Genomic DNA, 21,332 nt, shown 5'->3' with positions numbered 1-21,332 from the left:
TCTAAATATCCTAGATATCAGAAAACTTACTTTACCTCCATTTATACTAATGAAATCTGAAAATAAAAATTTATTACTTCATACCTAGTATTAAGTTCAGTTGTCAGATATAGAAGATGAAGGTTAAAAAAAAATGGTGCACACATTAAAGTTAAAGAATTCTGAGATTAGTTGCAAGAAACATGGGCCTGTAGCCTTTTAAAGTAGACGTGACACAATAAATAGAATATTCATTTCTAAGTAACTTTCTACAAGTAATTGACAGGTCATCTCTTGCCGAAGTTATGCTAAGGCAAAAGTTATTCAGTCATAATGAAAGAAGAGTGGGAACAGATCTGGAATTGAAGTTTAACAATGAAATTGCAGGGGAAGTTCTATTATTAATGCCCTGCCTAGCAACTGATATTCTATCCTAATTCATTTCATCAAATGCTTTTGAACATCTGTTATGTGTCAATGCTGGATATCAAGGCTGTGATTTTCATTATATAGCAAACCTTTGACAGATGTGATACAGAATTTTGACACATAGAAAAATCTATTTTTGTTACAAATTTTGTAACTTGCTGTTTTGAATATAACTGTCAGAAATAAGTGATGAATTGAGTAGGTCCTGTGAGGTGGTACAAAGGCAATACAATCAAGTCTAAGACCCAAGAGATAATATCAAGCTAGTGCCAGAGAGAGATCTTGTGTTCACTGGGAACCTGGAAAAACTTTTTCAGGGCAGTAGAATTTTACTCAATAGCAACAGAGCTGTAGGGGAGCCAAGGATAGACAATGATGAGTGTATCCTTCCATAAACACTATAAGAGACTAGGCTCAGATCAAATATTGGCAGACTTTTTTTTTTTTTTTTTTTTTGCTGCACTGTGCGGCTTGTGGGATCTTAGTTTCCTGAGCAGCGACTGAACCTGGGCCCTCAGCAGTGAAAGCACGGAGTCCTAACCACTGGATCTCCAGGGAATTCCCCAGTTTTCATTTTTTAAAGACTTCAAACATCCTACCAGACTGCAATATTTAGAATCAAGCAACAATTACAAAATGTCCTATCCCTTATACTAAGGAGACAGATGATGGAAGAAGGACGGGTCCTTATAAAGAATCTATCTTTAGTGGAATAATAAGAAGTCACTTGTAATACAGTATGATCTCACTTATCTGTGGAATCTAAAAATACTGAGCTCTTAGAAACAGAAAGTACAGTGGTGGTTGCCAGGGGCTAAGGAGTACGGGTATGGGGAGATGTTGGTCAGAGGGTATAAGCTTTCAGTTACAAGAGGAATAAATTCCAGGACCTACGGTACAGCACAGTGACTAAAGTTAACAATACTTTATTAATGTTATGTCAATTATACCTGCACATCAGCCTATAATTTTATGAAGTGTTAAAATAACATTCAATTTTAAATTATTTAAACCTTAAAATCAGGTCATTGATTTCTTAAGACTAGATCATCCATAATTAGGTAGAAGTTACACCTACTTCCCAGTCTTTTTTTCTCTCATAATCCCGTTGGCCTTTCTGAAGACCGTTAGGGGAGGTACAGCTACAACATTTTGGGAGACGTGCTACATTTGTGTGTTATGTAGGTCCTGGCCATGCAGAGTCTGCCTCATGGACAACTCTCAGAGATATGAATTACCACAACTACCACATAGATGTGGAAACAGAGCTCATACAGCTTGAAAGTGACAAAACAGTGTGATCAAAAAGCAAAGGCTCTGGAATTATATGGAAACAGAACTAGAGATAAAGATGCAGGGGTAGACATAATTCATATCCTGGAAGGTCTTACATTTCAACTATATCTAAAATCATTTAATTCAAACATTTTATTTATTTAAATCTTAGGAGAATATGAATATTGATACACTACTCCTGTGTCAGGAGTGGACTAGACTCTTTTAGAATTAATTAAAAATATATGTGGGGCTTCCCTGGTGGCGCAGTGGTTGAGAGTCCGCCTGACGATGCAGGGGACACGGGTTCGTGCCCCGGTCCGGGAAGATCCCACATGCCGCGGAGCGGCTGGGCCCGTGAGCCATGGCCGCTGGGCCTGCGCGTCCGGAGCCTGTGCTCCGCAATGGGAGAGGCCACAGCGGTGAGAGGCCTGAGTACCGCAAAAAAAAAAAAAAAAAAAAAAATATATATATATATATATATATATATATATGTGAATTCCCAAGAAAATATTAATTGTTTAAATAATGCTACCACTATGCTCACAACTTCTACTTTTATTTTGAGGACTAACAGATATATCTGTGAATCCACATCTTTTAGAAATCACTGGAATATCTGATTTTTTTCATAAGATGTCAGAACCTTTTACTGTAGGAACTGAGATTTGCTATTTTGCTCTCAAATACTTAGGAAACTATTTACTTCATAACTTCAATGATGGAACTGCTTCCTAAGAAACTTGAATTCTGTAACATCAAATAGATGTTGACCAAGTGTGGAAATATCAAACAGTTGTGAAACAGCTCAAAGGAAATTGAAATTTTGTCATAGACAAAGGGCCAATAAATATAAGGAAAAATTGTTACAAGTAATCAGTGATTGCAGTGTAAAACTATTTATCAAATTGGCAAATATTTAAAAATTATAAAAGTCTTGGCTAACAACAGTATGAGGAAACCAATATTCTCATACACTATAGGAGTATATTTGGGGACAGCCACCTGACAGTGTACAGCTTTTGATCCAGCAGAGCCACTTATATGAACTCATCCTAACAAAATAATCACAATCCATTACAGTCAAAGGTTTATACAGAAAGAATCCATTGCAGCATTGTAAGGTCAAAATTAGAAAAAAGTCATTTGTCCAGTTCACATAGTACAATGGAATATCTAACACTACCATTAAAAAAAATCATGATTTTTCAATATAAAGAAATATAAAAATGCTTATAAAATACTATTATGAAAGGAAAAATCAATATTCAAAAAGGCAAAAGCCATGATATAAATATGATTCCAAATTTGTATAAATATGCTTTATACAAATAAATTTATACAAAGAAAAGAAAAGTAAAATGAAATAGAGGAAGATGTTAATAACATTCCCTCCTGAGCAGCTGAATTAACTGGTAAGTTTTATTTTCTTCCTCCTTTCTTTCTGCATTTTACAAGAAGAGCACTTTCTTTTTAATATATCCAGGAGTAAAAATATAAATGCTATCTTTAAAACTAATGAAATCTTCTTCAATTTGCCAAACAAAATTAAAGGTGGCTTGCTATACGTGCACATGCATGTTTAAAAGCTGACTATCATTACTGTCTTTGACAACAGTATAATTCACAGCTTTTTCTAAAAAACAATTTTTATATCAACTTCAAGATGAAAAACCAAGGCTCAGCAAGGTAAGTGACATACCCATTTCATTCAATACAGCTTCTATGTACAGAAAGATAACTCCCTCACTCCCCCTCCAGGGTTCCCTCCACTATCCCTCACTGTTTCAGAAGTAAAGTCGTTGCTCAGTACCGGGCGGGTGATTGGTTCCAGGACCATCAGAGATAGCAAAATCCATGGATGCTCAAGTCCCTTATATAAAATAGCACAGTATTTGCATATAACCTATGCACATTCTCCCATCGTCCCGCATACTTCAAATCATCTCTAGACTACTTATAATATCTAATACGATGTAAATGCTATGTAAATACTTGTAAATACACTCTAAGTACTATGTCAATAGTTGCTGCGTGCACCACAAATTCAAGTTTTGCTTTCTGGAAATTTCTGGAATTTCTCTTTTCAAAGATTTTTGAGCTTTGGCTACATGGATACAGAACCCGTGGGTAATGAGGGTCAACTATATCTTAATTCTTTATTTATTCTCCCAAAAGATAATATAACATGGAGAAATATTTAAATGAGTCCCCTTCCTCAATTCCTTCCAGCCCTAGCCTACCACCCCATTTCCTGATACACACTTGTCCTGCATAGGTATATATGGTGGTGGCTTCCCAGTCTTCAATTCTTGGCTTTTATTAAAGGAAACATTCTACCGTTTTACATAGTGCTTTGAGCCTCAAATGAGGTTTCTCCCAGATTGCAATAAATATTTGTTAATTTTGATTTAATTTAAAGAGCAGGGAGGTTAATCAAGAGCAATTAAGAGCACAAACATGTTATAAATAAATAAATACATTTTGAAATCTCCCAACTCTTCCAGTTATTTATAGTCTCAGAATATGCCATTCCAATTCAGACTTACAACACAGTATAAAATGTGCTCCACACAATTTTCAGTAAATAAGGAGCAACTCTAGGTTTCAAATATTACAATTTCTATCATTCTTTCACCAGATGAGAAACTTCAGTTATCTGGCAATGGGAAAAGTGTTATGTATATTGACGTATCAAAGACAAAACGCTTAAAGATAATAGCGTGTGTCCTGAAAGAACCACACCACGTGTGATTAAGTCAAATTATAAAGCAGCACCTTTAAACAGCAACTCAGAAGAAAGGCGAAAATTAAAACAAAAAGATGCAAATATGAATGGTCTTTGTAATAACCTGTTAGGAGTAAATCGCTTTTGTGATAAAAGTTTATGCGTCTTTCCCGAGCAGGATTAAGAAATTAAGAATTTCGTCTTCATAAACTTCTACCAACCTCGACAAATGTGAAAGTCAAAGACATTATGTCAACACCCAAAATGAAAAGGCCCCATTCATTTCAACAAAAGTTACCAGTTCCAAATAGGATTTGGAAAATCTTGTTAAGTAGGGGTGCAAACCAAACTCTTCTATTAGACTGAATTTTAAAGAATGAATGCTTTCATAGAGGACAATTTTCTTTCTAATCTCTACAGGAATTAGTAAACTGTAAAAAATGAGGGCATCAAGACTTTCCCGCCTTGTGAAGTCACAAACTTTTGCAGTAGGCATGTGCAGCTTTTGTAAAAGGAAAAATGAGAGTTTTAAAATGCCTTTCATTCAAATTGAAATGAGCTAAAAGAATGAAAAGCTACGGAGCAAATATTTATCATCAGGTAAATCAAGACACTTTTAAGCTATTTTGTATTTGTCACAGTCTTAAGTTAACAAAATGTGAAAAATGCACAGAGAGCAACTGATTTTTTTAAAAGCTCAACAGTTAAGTCTGCAGAGCTTCAAGTAATCTTTTCAACCATTATCATAGTAGAGCTGCTGCTGCTTTTGAAACATTTTATCATGATATATTAAAGCACAGATGATAGCTGAAAGAATAGTAAGTAGAATAAACACTCATATACTGACTACCAGATTTAATAACTGGTTAGATGTTACCATATGTGTTTTACCTAAAGAGATATATTTTTATTTATTTATTTATTGGGAATCATCTTCAGGTAAATCATTCATACCAGCTACTTGATTCATTTGCTGTCAGTCCATCTCAAGAACCTATAAAATATACTTTTATAATATAGGCCCATAAAATCCAAAAATAGAATACACCCTTATCAAAACAATTCAACCATCGCCACTGTTAATAGGTCCTAAGACAAATCACTTAACCTCTCTAAGCCTGTCTTCTCACCTTTAAAAAATGAGGGCACTCAACTTGAAAATATCCACTGTCACCACTGGTTACAAGGCTTTATCATTCAAATACCCACAAGAAAACTTCTCTCACTGGCTTATTCAATCTGCATATGAAATTCAGAGAAACCTTAAAACCCCTAAAAGGTGCAAGACAACTGGTCAGAAGCAGCCCTCTACCCCAACGCTCAGTCCTATGGATGCACTTCTAGAAATCACTCCAAATTTAAAGCGAGGGTGACATTTGGCACAAGTAAATTATTGAACTATTTAATTGTCATAAAGTGTTGATCCTCAACCACATGAGACTTCCTGAGATTTTGGGTTACATTATAATTTCTCCAATCTTTCAATAGCTTCCTATCAAGATTTGCTGCTCAGCTTTTATAAATAAGCGTAATAGGTCATTAGGCTTCCATTAGAAACAATTACTTCAAAAAGAGCAAATGTTGCCCTTTGTTTACCACCACACCACGTATCTCCCACAATGACAGGCTATGTAATGAAGCAACCCAAGATTTGCTTCAAATATTAATGCAAAATAGCACTCAGTCATTACAGTCATTAATTCAAGTTATTCAGTACCTATCAAAACCTCACTCTCAAAACAGAGATTAGGCAAAAATCATCTGAGAATCATCAGAAAGTTTAATTATTGAAATTCAAGAAAGATCTTCCTCAAGCCTCCCCAAATCCTCCCTGTGCCCACCAGCAACTGAGATAATGTGTAGATTATAAAAATTATGGCTGCCCTAATTCTGGATTAAATAGAAATTTCAGAATATTTCTTATGACTAGATAACTACTGCCTCAGGGGCCACTAGGCCTGCTCAGAAGACATGGTCCCTTTCATGTAGCTCCAATGTGAATCTAAGTTGTTTGGAAATTGTATGATTTTGCTGGCAGAGGATGTATCTTAATATGGAAGCTGGCTTGGTGCCCTAGAAAGGAAGAAGAATGAAACGACCCTGCAGTGCAGAAAGATACGCGGTGGTTGGTATTCATAATTCTGCCACCTGAGTTGAGACTAACGGAAGCTTTTTTTTTTTTTTTACATGTTACCAAGATTTTATGTAATGCAGAAAAGTACAAAAATGAAAGTGAAAAACAATCATCAGATTCTTTCATTAAGAAATAACACAGTAGTAAACATTACTTAAAACATTTTTCAGTTAAAATAAGGGGGAAGAGTGAAAGATAAACTTCTCTACAAGTGAGGTAATATAACCCTATTTCTAAATACAATTTTTTTTAACATCTTAATTGGAGTAAAATTGCTTTACAATGGTGTGTTAGTTTCTGCTCTATAGCAAAGCGAATCAGTTATACATATACATATGTTCCCATATCTTTTCCCTCTTGCATCTCCCTCCCTCCCACCCTCCCTATCCCACCCCTCTAGGTGGTCACAAAGCACCCGAGCTGATCTCCCTGTGCTATGCGGCTGCTTCCCACTAGCTATCTATTTTACGTTTGGTAGTGTATATATGTCCACGCCACTCTCTCACTTTGTCACAGCTTACCCTTTCCCCTCCCCACATCCTTAAGTCCATTCTCTAGTAGGTCTGTGTCTTTATTCCCGTCTTACTCCTAGGTTCTTCATGACCTTTTTTTTTTTCTTAGATTCCATATATATGTGTTAGCATACGGTATTTGTTTTTCTCTTTCTGACTTACTTCACTCTGTATGACAGACTCTAGGTTCATCCACCTCACTACAAATATCTCAATTTCGTTTCTTTTTATGGCTGAGTAATATTCCATTGTATATATGTGCCACATCTTCTTTATCCATTCATCCGACGATGGACACTTAGGTTGCTTCCATGTCCTTGCTATTGTAAATAGAGCTGCAATGAACATTTTGGTACATGACTCTTTTTGAATGATGGTTTTCTCAGGGTATATGCCCAGTAGTGGGATTGCTGGGTCATATGGTAGTTCTATTTGTAGTTTTTCAAGGAACCTCCATACTGTTCTCCATAGTGGCTATATCAATTTACATTCCCACCAACAGTGCAAGAGTGTTCCCTTTTCTCCACACCCTCTCCAGCATTTATTGTTTCCAGATTTTTTGATGATGGCCATTCTGACTGGTGTGAGGTGATACCTCATTGTAGTTTTGATTTGCATTTCTCTAATGATTAATGATGTTGAGCATCCTTTCATGTGTTTGTTGGCAATCTGTATATCTTCTTTGGAGAAATGTCTATTTAGGTCTTCGGCCCATTTTTTGATTGGGTTGTTTGTTTATTTGTTATTGAGCTGCATGAGCTGCTTGTAAATCTTGGAGATTAATCCTTTGTCAGTTGCTTCATTAGCAAATGTTTTCTCCCATTCTGAGGGTTGTCTTTTGGTCTTGTTTATGGTTTCCTTTGCTGTGCAAAAGCTTTTAAGTTTCATTAGGTCCCATTTGTTTTTATTTCCATTTCTCTAGAAGGTGGGTCAAAAAGGATCTTGCTGTGATTTATGTCATAGAATGTTCTGCCTATGTTTTCTTCTAAGAGTTTGATAGTGTCTGGCCTTACATTTAGGTCTTTAATCCATTTTGAGTTTATTTTTGTGTATGGTGTTAGGGAGTGTTCTAATTTCATTCTTTTACATGTACCTGTCCAGTTTTCCCAGCACCACTTATTGAAGAGGCTGTCTTTTCTCCACTGTATATTCTTGCCTCCCTTATCAAAGATAAGGTGACCATATGTACGTGGGTTTATCTCTGGGCTTTCTATCCTGTTGCATTGATCTATATTTCTGTTTTTGTGCCAGTACCATACTGCCTTGATTACTGTAGCTTTGTAGTATAGTCTGAAGTCAGGGAACCTGATTCCTCCAGCTCCATTTTTTGCTCTCAAGATTGCTCTGGCTATTCGGGGTCTTTTGTGTCTCCATACAAATTGTAAAATTTTTTGTTCTAGTTCTGTGAAAAATGCCAGTGGTAGTTTGATAGGGATTGCATTGAACCTGTAGATTGCTTTGGGTAGTAGAGTCATTTTCACAATGTTGATTTTTCCAATCCAAGATCTTGGTATATCTCTCCATCTATTTGTATCATCTTTAATTTCTTACATCAGTGTCTTATAATTTTCTGCATACAGGTCTTTTGTCTCCTTAGGTAGGTTTATTCCTAGATATTTTATTCTTTTTGTTGCAATCGTAAATGGGAGTGTTTTCTTAATTTCACTTTCACATTTTTCTTCATTAGTGTATAGGAATGCCAGAGATTTCTGTGCATGAATTTTGTATCCTGCTACGTTACCAAATACATTGATTAGCTCTAGTGGTTTTCTGGCAGCATCTTTAGGATTCTCTATGTAGAGTATCATGTCATCTGCAAACAGTGACAGATTTACTTCTTCTTTTCCAAGTTGGATTCCTTTTATTTCTTTTTCTTCTCTGATTGCTGTAGCTAAAACTTGCAAAACTATGTTAAATAATAGTGGTGAGAGTGGGCAACCTTGTCTTGTTCCTGATCTTAGTGGAAATGCTTTCAGTTTTTCACCATTGAGGACGATGTTGGCTGTGGGTTTGTCATATATGGCCTTTATTATGTTGAGGAAAGTTCCCTCTATGCCTACTTTCTGCAGGGTTTTTATCATAAATGGGTTTTGAATTTTGTAAAAAGCTTTCTCTGCACCTATTGAGATGATCATATGGTTTTTCTCCTTCAATTTGTTAATATGGTGTACCACATTGATTGATTTGCGTATATTGAAGAATCCTTGCATTCCTGGAATAAACCCCACTTGATCATGGTGTATGATCCTTTTAATGTGCTGTTGGATTCTGTTTGCTAGTATTTTGTTCAGGATTTTTGCATCTATTTTCATCAGTTATATTGGCCTGTAGTTTTCTTTCTTTGTGACATCTTTGTCTGCTTTTGGTATCAGGCTGATGGTGGCTCGTAGAATGAGTTTGCTAGTGTTCCTCCCTCTGCTATATTTTGGAAGAGTTCGAGAAGGATAGGTGTTAGCTCTTCTCTAAGTGTTTCATAGAATTCACCTGTGAAGCCATCTGGTCCTGGGCTTTTGTTTGTTGGAAGATTTTTAATCACAGTTTCAATTTCAGTGCTTGTGATTGGTCTGTTCATATTTTCTATTTCTTCCTGGTTCAGTCTCGGCAGGTTGTGCATTTCTAAGAATTTGTCCATTTCTTCCAGGTTGTCCATTTTATTGGCATAGAGTTGTTTGTAGTAATCTATCATGATCCTTTGTATTTCTGCAGTGTCAGTTGTTACTTCTTTTTCATTTCTAATTTTATTGATTTGAGTCTTCTCCCTTTTTTTCTTGATGAGTCTGGCTAATGGTTTATCTATTTTGTTTATCTTCTAAAGAACCGGCTTTTAGTTTTATTGATCTTTACTATCATTTCCTTCATTTCTTTTTCATTTATTTCTGATCTGATCTTTATAATTTCTTTCCTTCTGCTAACTTTGGGGTTTTTTGTTTTTCTTTCTCTAATTGCTTTAGGTGCAAGGTCAGGATGTTTATTTGAGATGTTTCCTGTTTCTTAAGGTAGGATTGTATTGCTATAAACTTCCCTCTTAGAACTGCTTTTGCTGCATCCCACTGGTTTTGGGTCGTCATGTCTCCATTGCCATTTGTTTCTAGGTATTTTTTGATTTCCTCTTTGATTTCTTCAGTGAGCACTTGCTTATTAAGTAGTGTATTGTTTAGCCTCCATGTGTTTGTATATTTTACAGATCTTCTCCTGTAATTGATATCTAGTCTCATAGCATTGTGGTTGGAAAAGATACTTGATATGATTTCAATTTTCTTAAATTTACCAAGGCTTGATTTGTGACCCAAGATATGATCTATCCTGGAGAATGTTCCATCAGCACTTGAGAAAAATGTGTATTCTGTTGTTCTTGGATGGAATGTCCTATAAATATCGATTAAGTCCATCCTGTTTAATGTATCATTTAAAGCTTCTGTTTCCTTATTTATTTTCATTTTGGATGATCTGTCCATTGGTGAAAGTGGGGTGTTAAAGTCCCCTACTATGGGAGCTTCCTTGGTGGTGCAGTGGTTGAGAGTCCGCCTGCTGATGCAGGGGACACGGGTTCATGCCCTGCTCTGGGAAGATCCCACATGCCGTGGAGCGGCTGGGCCCATAAGCCATGGCCGCTGAGCCTGCGCGTCCAGAGCCTGTGCTCTGCAACGGGAGAGGACACAACAGTGAGAGGCCCGCATACCACAAAAAAAAAAAAAAAGAAAAAAAAAAAGCTATTTAAAATGCAATCCTGTAGAATGGTTTCAATTTTTTTTAGTTAATTGGAAAACCATTACATCATATCTGATGATACTGCTTTTAGCTAAAAGTCACTGATAGCATAAGTTTTCTGATTAACAAAATGTTAATTTGATAACTTTTAAAAAATAATTTTAAGATACACATTGACTTGGGGAGCTGTGGCAAAACAGAGATCAGGTAGTCATGTAAAGAGTGGTGCTGCTTTTGGAAGCCACAGGAAAACATCTGATGACAAGTAGGGATGTAGGTACTGTCTCTCTTGACCTGCCTCACTTTCAGCTGTAATCTCAACCCGTTGAAAAAGCACAGAAACAGAGCGAAAGTAAGGGAAGTAATCTGCCCAGGTGTCCATACAGCGCTGAGGCAACATACCCAGGACATCGATGGAGGTGGATGAGATGTAGCAAATCCTTCCACATTTGGCACTTTTTTCCCTAAATACCTCAGGCTTCACAAATGTTTTGAACTAACCAAACCGTGTTTCTCACACAACCGAGAAGAGACAGTGCTCATGTGATCAACTGGAGTTCTACCTCCAGGCGAGAGACCTCTGACCTTTCCTATGGTTCAAACAAAATGTGTGTGATTTGAGTACGGAAAGAAACTGAGGGAATCTGAGAGTTGACCTTCAAATATATATATCTCAATACTCAGAACATGACAAAGTAAAGTTCCATTGCCCTAGAACACTCAAGGATTGAATTATTCAAGGAATGCAGAATTTTCCTAGAAAAAAAAAAGGGAGGGAAAGGCAGGGAGGAAGCATAAAATTTAACTATATGGGGTATAAATCATTTGAAGAACACCATTCCACTCTGTGTCTTCTTTAAAAACACATAATCATCCTTAACTACCTCTAAATAAAGGGGACCCCCACACGTAGATGAAAAGTGGTATGTAAACATACTTCTTCAGTGAATCTGAAAATCTGTTCAGAGATGATTTGCCTTTGTCATCATATACCTTTGCTTTTCGGCACCATAAGCCTCCACATAGCTCTCTGTTGTCTACATGTGAACACGAACACACACACACACACACACACACACACACACACACACACACACACACAGCAAGACTTTTGTAGACATCACCCATCAATCAGATTGCTAGGTAGAATCTTCTGGTCTCTGTTCACAGAGTGCTCAGAGGCAGCTGCTCTGATACCACAGGAGACATGGTTTTTCGGGGATGACTTTGAGATCAGCACTGCTCTGAAAGTCTGAGTGCTCCAGAAGACTAGGTTAAGAGTAGTCAGAGTTTCACTGTACGGATGAATCAGTAGCACCAAAATGTGTGTATATACCACATAGAGAGAAAAAGACTACCAACTAGGGTGCAAGAAGAGAACAGCAGAAAATAAGAACAAAATTACACTTTACTAATATTTAACGTGGAATCTTACCATGGCATATACGTATAATTTTTATATGAATATATATATAATATATATATATATATATATATATATACACACACACACACATATATTTAAAGTATTTTTACTGATAGGACTACTTGATCAAAAGGTTTGGAGGTGATCAAAACCATGTAAGCTAAAGTGAGTTATGTATATATATATATATGCAGGCAAATAGAAGTTATATTACTTAAATCAAAAATTTTTAAATGCTTAAATAATGAGGAATTCAATTTATAACACTAGTTTTATATTTTTCTTATTTTTCTATAATGGCTCATATCTCAATCTACTTTACAAAAAGCTGCTTTTACCACATCCTCAATTAATAAATATTTTATGAAAATTGGCACTAAGGAAAAGAATGGTACTTATAAAACAAATTTATTCAGCTTTTACTGCAAAGATTTAGTGATGAAATATCCCAAAATAATCAGATAACAGTGAAAACAAATTAAAAGTCAACTTTATTTTTTAATCATTTACATTCACCTTTGCTTTTACTGTGCTCTAGAAGAAAAATTATTTTTATAGAATTAATATTTTAAAGGAACTAAGCAATCAACACCATATCTGGAAAAATTAGCATCCAACATAAGGTGATTTTAGGTCATCAGGGCAATTTCAATGCTGCTAATTATATCTTCAAGTGAGCAGGACTTATGTTTCAGTACCCTGTCAAATTTTATGGGATGTATGACCAGGAAGAAATAGTTTTAAATGTAAAAAATACAAGTGAAAGTGTAAATAGGTTAAGAGAAGGGGAAAAGGATATTTTAACTCCAAGAGCTATAAATTCCAAGTGTCTCTTTTCATTCCTCCCTAATCTTCAAAATGTACAGGAAAAAAACACAAAATGAGAATATTCAACACAAATTTCCAAATGTGTCATACATAAGCTATTTTCCTATAGACGAAAGATGCATGAACATAAGCAAAGAAAGATAAGGTATCACAGAGGAAAAAGTCTGATGAAAGACTGAATTTCCATATAATATGTAAAAGCAGAGATCCTATAAGAGGAATAAAAAGGGGATAAAATATTAACAGACACTGGATTTCAAAACACAAATATGAATTTAAAATACTCATGTCTCCTAACACTTTTCCCCATTCATTTCAGTCTGTAAATGTATTTACAATAGACTGCCTCTACCTTTTTATGAAGAAACACTGAACCTTTAGCATTTCCTTTCTAAGAAACTAAATTTAGAGAATGTAGAAGGTATAGGAAGAGATAGTCATGATAGCATTTAAAATTTAAGGGGAAAAGAATTTATAGTGTCTTAAAGTAAATGAATAGCAAACTTATCTAAACTTTTAAGTATTACACAGACTACTGATAATTAAAATACAGTTAAATACTTTCAGTTGGTATACTTTACCCATGTCAGTATTTGAGATGGCAACTGTTAATTAATATGCAATTCTGCAACTAAAACTTTTATTCATGTTATATGACCTAATATAGTTCAGTAATTAAGATCAGTTTTCAAAATATAACCAATCAAATAAAATATATTTATTTCATAGTAATTTTGCCACTTCCTATTTTAAATTTCTGGTTCTTGAGCCAAATTTCATGTATCACTGCCTTATATTGACACCTGCTGGAAAGTACTGGAATTGTAGATCTCTCATTTTGTTATCTGTATAGTTGTAAATCTTGCTTTTGAGAAAAGAAATGTGAAAGATAACATCTTAACTGAGAATAATACAAATTTTAATATTCTAAGAAAAAAAAGTAACACTTAATTCCAAACATTTAAATTTAATGGTTTCTGTAGAAAATTATAAATCTCAAGAAGTCTGCCCAAAGAGTATTTCTGTTGGGAATTAACTTATCCAATGACTTCATTAACTTAACTTGTGCTAATTTGGGGTATGATTATGAAACTAATCAAGCAACCTTCTCCAGTATTTGAACTTCCACTTTTCACCTTAAACTATCTTAATACCTTGGTCACATGACTTGAGGAAAATACCTGATTTTGTGAAAGTATGCATACAAATGGATCAGAAAAATGATCCAGCTAATAAAACAATAGTCATACCTGTAGATTAAAAGGATAAAATAACATGCATTAGTGAATGAGCTTTTCTTCTCTATTTTCAAAACTGCTTGTTCATGAACTACATAAACATTTTACCAGAATAAATTTATTCTCTGAAGTGCACCAAAACACAACATATTAAAATAATTTATGAATTCTTACAAATGAATAAATTAAGTTGTATTAAGTTTTAATTAACTTCTTATGCAAATGAAAACACTTCTAAGTGTCTCTGCAAAGAATGCTCACTACCTTAATCTGTCTCCTAAAACTTTTCAGAAAAAAAAAGATTCCAGACAGAAATACATTTAATTGACCAAACTGTCAGAAATAAGAATATATGATAGAGTTAATAAAATTCTGCTTTTCCCCTCTAATCCACTACCATATAATAAGCAGGACCTAGGTGCTCAGACATGTCCTATTTTATAACATCAGAAAAATAACATTGTCCTAGAGACAGCTGTTACAATTACAAATGAGTTTGGGCAGCTAATAGGGCAACAAGATACATTCTTGCGAATGGCACTAAGAACATGAAATAAAGGAAGAATATTGTACTGCAGTGCTGGATAAATTGCTTTAGCATTCCGGTTATAATTCCTCCCTTCCTTTCTTAAATCACTCCAATTTCTAACAAAGTAATGAGCTAGTATGAACCTAGTTTAAATAAAACAAAACAATGATCAAAAATATAATAGTTAACTTTTTAAAAAAATATAGGAGCTCATTCAATGTTTTATGTTTAGGATGACGTAGTATTTGAAATTTGCAACTGTCAAACAAGTTGCCTTCTGAAAGTGTACTTAATCCACCTGTCCAAATAAAATTCAGTTCTTCACGTTTAACTATAGTATATGAAGATTCAAGAATATGGGGAATAAATATTTTACCATAAGATGAAGTCCAGTAGTTCCTAAAATGTGTTTTAATTTTTTTAAATTGATAAACAATTAACTATAGAGAGAGGAACAGTTTTTAAGTAACCTACTCAAAGGTTATTTTAAACTTTTTAAAAATTTACTGACATTTACTTAAGATTAATTTGCCATTTACTATTAAGACCATAAGTATCTCAGAGGTAACAGGTCTTAATGAATGTAGTTTTGCTGTATTTTCTCTAAACAGTTCACTAGCCCTTCTCAAAAAAACAAGATTTTGTCAATTGCAAAATAAAATATGCACTAAAATAGTACTTGTTCCTGATTCTTAAACAAAATTTAATTAAGCAATTCACTTTAATGGCTTTCACAGTCAGTCACTAAGAAAAGGAATCTTTCCCTGATAAGAAGCCTGAAAGATTAGATTTTAGATCCTGAGAAGCAGTAGAATTGTCTGACACCAGAGATCCTCATTTTCAATCACTCGGTTACCTTACAGAGCTTCTGATATCGAGGAGAAGAAACTGCCATCCTTTGTAAACGATGTAACAAAACCACAACTTTCTGCAGAGACGTTCTCACCACAGCCATCATTTTAAGTTTACCACACTTCTGCAGACACCTCACAATTTGCATTATAAATGAAGAGCAATGATCATTTCCTCCCGGTCACTGGACAATGATTTGCCAGTTCTCTGAGCATGCTCGTTTCCAGGAAAGCATTTGAAAAATACAGGGGACTTAGGTGCTAGGCAAATGAAGGCTGGTATTCCTTCAACTTCTTCTCAATTTAAAAAACATACACAAACGCAACCCAGAAAGCCCCCAGTAGATGCTCACAGCCAGTACTTGCTCAGCCCGGCACGGCCAGACAATGAAGCAAGTTGTTGGGCAGCCAAAACGCTGCCTGCTGCGGGCGAGGAGTGTGCTCAGTAGCCAAAAAGGATATTAAGTGAAACATTAAAGCTGCAGATACAAAGCAGACATCCCCTGGGAGCAGAGATTCAACACACCACCAAGATGCATGCCTTGTAGCGGGCTTATATTAAGCGATCGAGTGGCATTCACTCTCTCTAAAGAGGGATGCGTTCGCTCCCCGACTAAATGCAGCTCTGGCTGTGTTCTGTGGGATGAGTGAATAGAGCCCATTACAAATCTTGAGCAGAACAGAAGGGTACTGGACTCTAATATCAGCCCAGATGCTGAGTGCTAATAAATCACCTCCACACAGGTCTCAGAACAAGATCATGTAAAACAAAACAAAAAATACCTGCAGGGGGCATGTGGCTTTACCTAAGATACCCTAAAAGCAGAGTCATCTACAGGCTCTCAGATGCTTGCTTAGGAGGAAAGCCATCAGAAATCGAATTTCCAATGTTAGGTTAAGACTCCTCTAATTAAACAGTAAGGTTAAAAAAAATCAACAAAGTCTGTAATTGACTACTAACATTCCAAATTATCACATTTCCCCTTAGACAGAATCTTCATCTCATTTTATTTGCCATAAAGCTGTTTTACTTTTATGAGTAAGAAATATAAGACAGTATATATATATATATATAGAGAGAGAGAGAGAGAGAGAGAGAGAGAGAGAGAGAGAGAGAGAGAGAGAGAGAGAGATCATATAGATAGAAAAACGCAGTACAGAATTTTGGGGTTTTCTGTTTATATGTATACATTTCAGACAATATTTTCTACTTCAGCTTGAATACCATTATAAATATCAATTGGGGTAAAGCACTGTTAGGAAATAAGCAAAATAACCCAGAATGATGAAATGACTGGGCCAAAGGGCACAGACAGAAATAGAACCCAGAGGTTTCCCATTATCAGTGTCCTGCTCAAATTCATAACCTGGGTAAGTCTGCATTTTCATCTTTCTCTACTATTGTCATGATTCTTTAAAAGAAATGCAGCATTTAAAAATATTTGTTTCTCTTCTTTACTTTTCCTGCCTTCTCAGTCCTTCAATTTTAGAATGACTTAAAGCCCTAAATTGGGTCTTACAGGGTTGTGTTTATCAAACAGTGTTTTTGTGGGCTTCTGCTTGTCTACTTTTTCCCTGCAGCTCTATACTGAGAACCTATACTGCCTCCCTCTGGATAGGCTAATGATGTCAAAATATCTACATAAAGCCAAAATCGGAAGAGGTCATCAACGAATGATGTAATTAAAAATAGCAATTTATTCGGCAAATGTATAGAAACAGGAAGTAGATCAGTGATTATTTAGGGGTTGGAGAACTGGCAATAGGGGACTGATAGCCAAGAGGTACAGGGTTTCTTTCTGAGGTGACAAAAATGTTCTAATTTGATTATGGTGATGGTTGCACTACTTTGAGAATACAGTAAAAACAACTCAATTGTACAACTTAAATGGATGGATTGTATGGTATGAGAAATTCCAATAAAGCTGTTCTCAAAAAAAAAAAAAGAAGTTGTAATTCCTGTCCCTAAACCAGCAGGTGAGGTTTCCACAGTACAGGTAATACCCCCCAAACACTATGCTGGGTATGGAGCTGGGTATGGGGGAAAATCTGAAACGATCTAAATAATTAAAGTCTGCACCTATGGAAAAGAGGATAAAAATTAGGCTGAAAGAGAACACAGGAGATGAAAACACAATAATCCCAAAGCAGAGAGCAAAAACACCAACCCCAGAAAGGCAACAGGGCAACAGAATTTTACCCAGGAAAGAATCGAAGTATGTTAATTAACTGGCACTGATAAAATGTAAAGCTTGTATTTTGAAATATAATTAAAATGATAATAATATCTTAGAATATGGGCATGAAAATTCAGAATAAATGCATTTGAATTAATAGATAAACTGACCGGGAAGTCAATAATAGACTTTCATTCAAAAGCAAAAAAAAAAAAAAAAAAAAAGTTTCTGCATCTTTGGCCAAATTCTCTCATCTGAATCAGATCCACAGTGACAACTGCATAGCAGGCATCTCCTCCTGGATGTTACTCAGATGCCTCATTTCATCATAGTCAAAACGGAATTTACCATCACATCACACTCTGCACTAACTTGCACTGTTGCCCTGACTTCTTTCCCTATATTCCCAACGTCAGATTCTAACACCACCTGGCAATCTTCTTTGTTAGTACCCCTTCCCCCGCCCTTAGTCTACCCATACTATCAAGTCATTAGGGGCATTCCCCCTGTCACTGCCTCATTTCTAGTCATTATCACCTCTGACCAGATGGCTAGAGTATCCTAACGGACTGCTCGGCTGTCAGTCTTGCCCAGTTCAAACCCAATCTCCATAAAGCCATTGGCTAGATTCCTATAAAATACAAATCCCCCTGCAACACTCCCTTGCTTAATATGCTTTAAGGACTTTTCCCCATTGCCACCAGGTTAAAATATGAAATACTTAGCAAGTCATACAAGATCCTCTATGATCTGGACCACTCAGCTCTCCAGGAGCTTTTGTCTCCAAAAGATCAGGTTTCCTCTTGCCAATAGTCCTCTGCTGAGGAGAAAACTCTAACTGCCTTGCAGCAGGGCAGTGAAACATAAATCCGTAAATCCAAGCGATCATCCGTTCTTACCAGAAATGGCATGCATCATAGCATACTCTCAGAAATTAATCTCCATCTTCCGTTGTGCTTCCAAACTATGCTTTATCAAAATGTACCCAAATTCATCTTAAACCAAATACAGAATAAACTTCTTCACCTTCATGAAATATTACCACGGCCCTGCATCCAGCTGTGTTGAGACACAAAGCAAGTACAACCAGAGAACGTGTCGTGTAAGCAGTTCTACATACACCCCTTGCACACAGAGCACATACTTGCCAGGGTCCTTATTCCATCGTTCTTACGCACACATGTCTACCACCACCGCCATGCCACCAGAACATTTATTTTATAATTGCAGGTGCTTTTCCACATTCATTTTCTTCAACAAATATCTTTCCATTTCCAAATAAGTTTTCATTTTAACTGTCCACTCACACAAAAGGAGAGTCATTAATACACAAACCCAAAGGAAAATTAAAATTCTTTTGCCTCAGAAATACTCAGCAAATGGTACTAAGTCTCTAAAAATCATCTACCTATATGGTGCCCAAAACAAAGCCACGGATTTTTTTTTAACAAAGCGAAGAGAACGTTTTAAAATTAACAGCATGTAACAAAGGAGCAAGGGAGCGAAAAATCATGCGAGCTACCATCATGTGAAACATCCAAAACATAAACAAATGCATGTGTTTATCTTTAGATAGATTTTAATAGGCTCTTAATAAATGCCCTCTTTAATATTTCTTATGAGACAAAATGGATTATTTTAGCAACGTTAAATTAGTTCTGAGAAGCATTTATCACTCGTGTTATAATGTATTTTAGTCAGCAACCTTTCTTTCTTGATGCTGGTTGCCATAAGACAAGTAATCCTGTGCTTAGTTATTTTTATTCAGAAAGATTTTAAACATCTCTATGTACATGTATTTCTTCCACAATTTGAATATTCATTAAATATTGAGAAGAGTTTTTTGGCTATGTAAGAATATATCCCAGAATAAAATGTATTGGAAGACATTATTAAACTCTAAAACAGGTCTGTTTTAGACCTGCTAAAACAAGGCTCATTTCAAGCCTCCTTTGCTCTTTGTCTCAAACTGTTACCTTCTCGAGTGCATAGCCTGGGTATGTTTTGAGTTTAACATCATTACATAAATTGAGTATCTGTGAGCATTAATAGGTCAGGCTTATCGTTGTTTAAGTCATAAAAAATAATATATTCTAGCACATACCCACATTTAGAACCCTCTGTAGCCCTCTAAAAATGAGACGATAGCTAAATATTTTATCAATTACCATTTACGGTGACCTCATAAGACTCCAGAGGGTAAGAGAAAAAAGACAAAAAAGAGCAGATTTATCTTTGATACCTGCCTGCTCACTCTCATTATCAAGTCACAAGTGTATTATGCAATGAATCAATGAATAAGAAATAAGAAGTAATGTATAAGTAAACATAGATTTTTGTTAAATTAATCTTGAGAATTCAACCATAAAACACCCTAATAGTCTTTATGCATGGGAATAAATTATTAATAAGTCTATTCCAAAAGGGTCTTTCTTTAAAATTCGTAACTTTTTAAGGATAATAATTTCAAACTTAAGAGAAAATTTGTAAGAAAATTCCAAGAAAGCTTCTGTACCCTTCAACCAGACCCACACACACATTTGTGAACATTCTGATGTTTCAAGGGAAAAGATTTCCTAAGAAAGGATTCAGAAAAGGTCATCATACTGAATTTCATAATGGTGAAGTTTTAGGGTCCAAGGGCAGTGGTCTGTATTTATTTAGAATTTCCACACAGAGCTCTGCGTAGGCAACAACATGCAATAATGCAATCTCTGCCCTTGAAGAACCATGTGATCAACTAGAGGAGGAGACGGGCATCAGATGACAATGGATCATGAGTTCACAAGCATATCAGAAACAATAACTGTCAAAATGCTGTGAGAATGGCACAGCATAAAGAAGTAACCAGATGTAAAACTGTGGTAAACAAGGAGTCTTCTCCACTGAAATAGGTTTAAAACCAAGTTCTAAGTGAGAAGGCCTGTGATGGGCAAGAGTAGGTTATTCTGCACAAAGAAAATGGGAAATTCAAGGGCACCGAAGCAGGTGTACTTGGGGGCAGAAAAAAGATTCAGATATGCTTCATTAGATTCCTCAAATTTTTTTTTAAAGGAAAGATTTTGTGTTATCACATTTCATGTAGAAGAAAATGTGAACCTCAGACTGCATTCACAATCATAGCTATCAAGCTAAAGACACAGAAGTAACACCCTCAAGCCTAGTATTCTTGGTTGTATACTAAGCCACAGAGCCTTTGCAGCTTTTATATTAAGTATTTATAATAAATGGAGAAAGAAATAACTTCCTGTTAAGAGGAAATGCCCTTATCATTCAGGCTTCAATAAGGCTAACTGTAATAGGGCTTAAAATGACAGAAAAATACAATAGTTATGAGCCTGTAAGTCTAAATAAAAAACTATTACTCCCATAAAACAAGGTGTTTTTTTCCTCCATTATTAAGTAAAAGTACTTTACAGATCTTATTTCCAGAAACCAATTATTCATAGGGGAGCATGGATTTCACACCAAAATAAGGCGACAACCTCACCTTTGAACGGTAATAAATTTTGCATGTA

At 35.6% G+C, this 21,332-nt stretch overlaps 1 protein-coding gene across 14 annotated transcripts in view; it reads right to left on the bottom strand.

Moving 5' to 3' along the window:
- The window catches only part of UTRN (utrophin), a gene marked incomplete at its 5' end in the record, with an annotated part of 496,387 nt that overhangs the window by 213,935 nt on the left and 261,120 nt on the right, over window positions 1-21,332 (bottom strand). The gene's annotated exons all lie outside the window — the stretch shown is intronic.

The sequence above is a fragment of the Stenella coeruleoalba genome, assembly GCF_951394435.1.
Source record: "Stenella coeruleoalba genome assembly, chromosome: 12".
Classification (NCBI taxonomy): Eukaryota; Metazoa; Chordata; class Mammalia; order Artiodactyla; family Delphinidae; genus Stenella; species Stenella coeruleoalba.
Note: the sequence above shows the minus strand (reverse complement) of the source record. Positions and strands in the feature narration are given on the sequence as shown.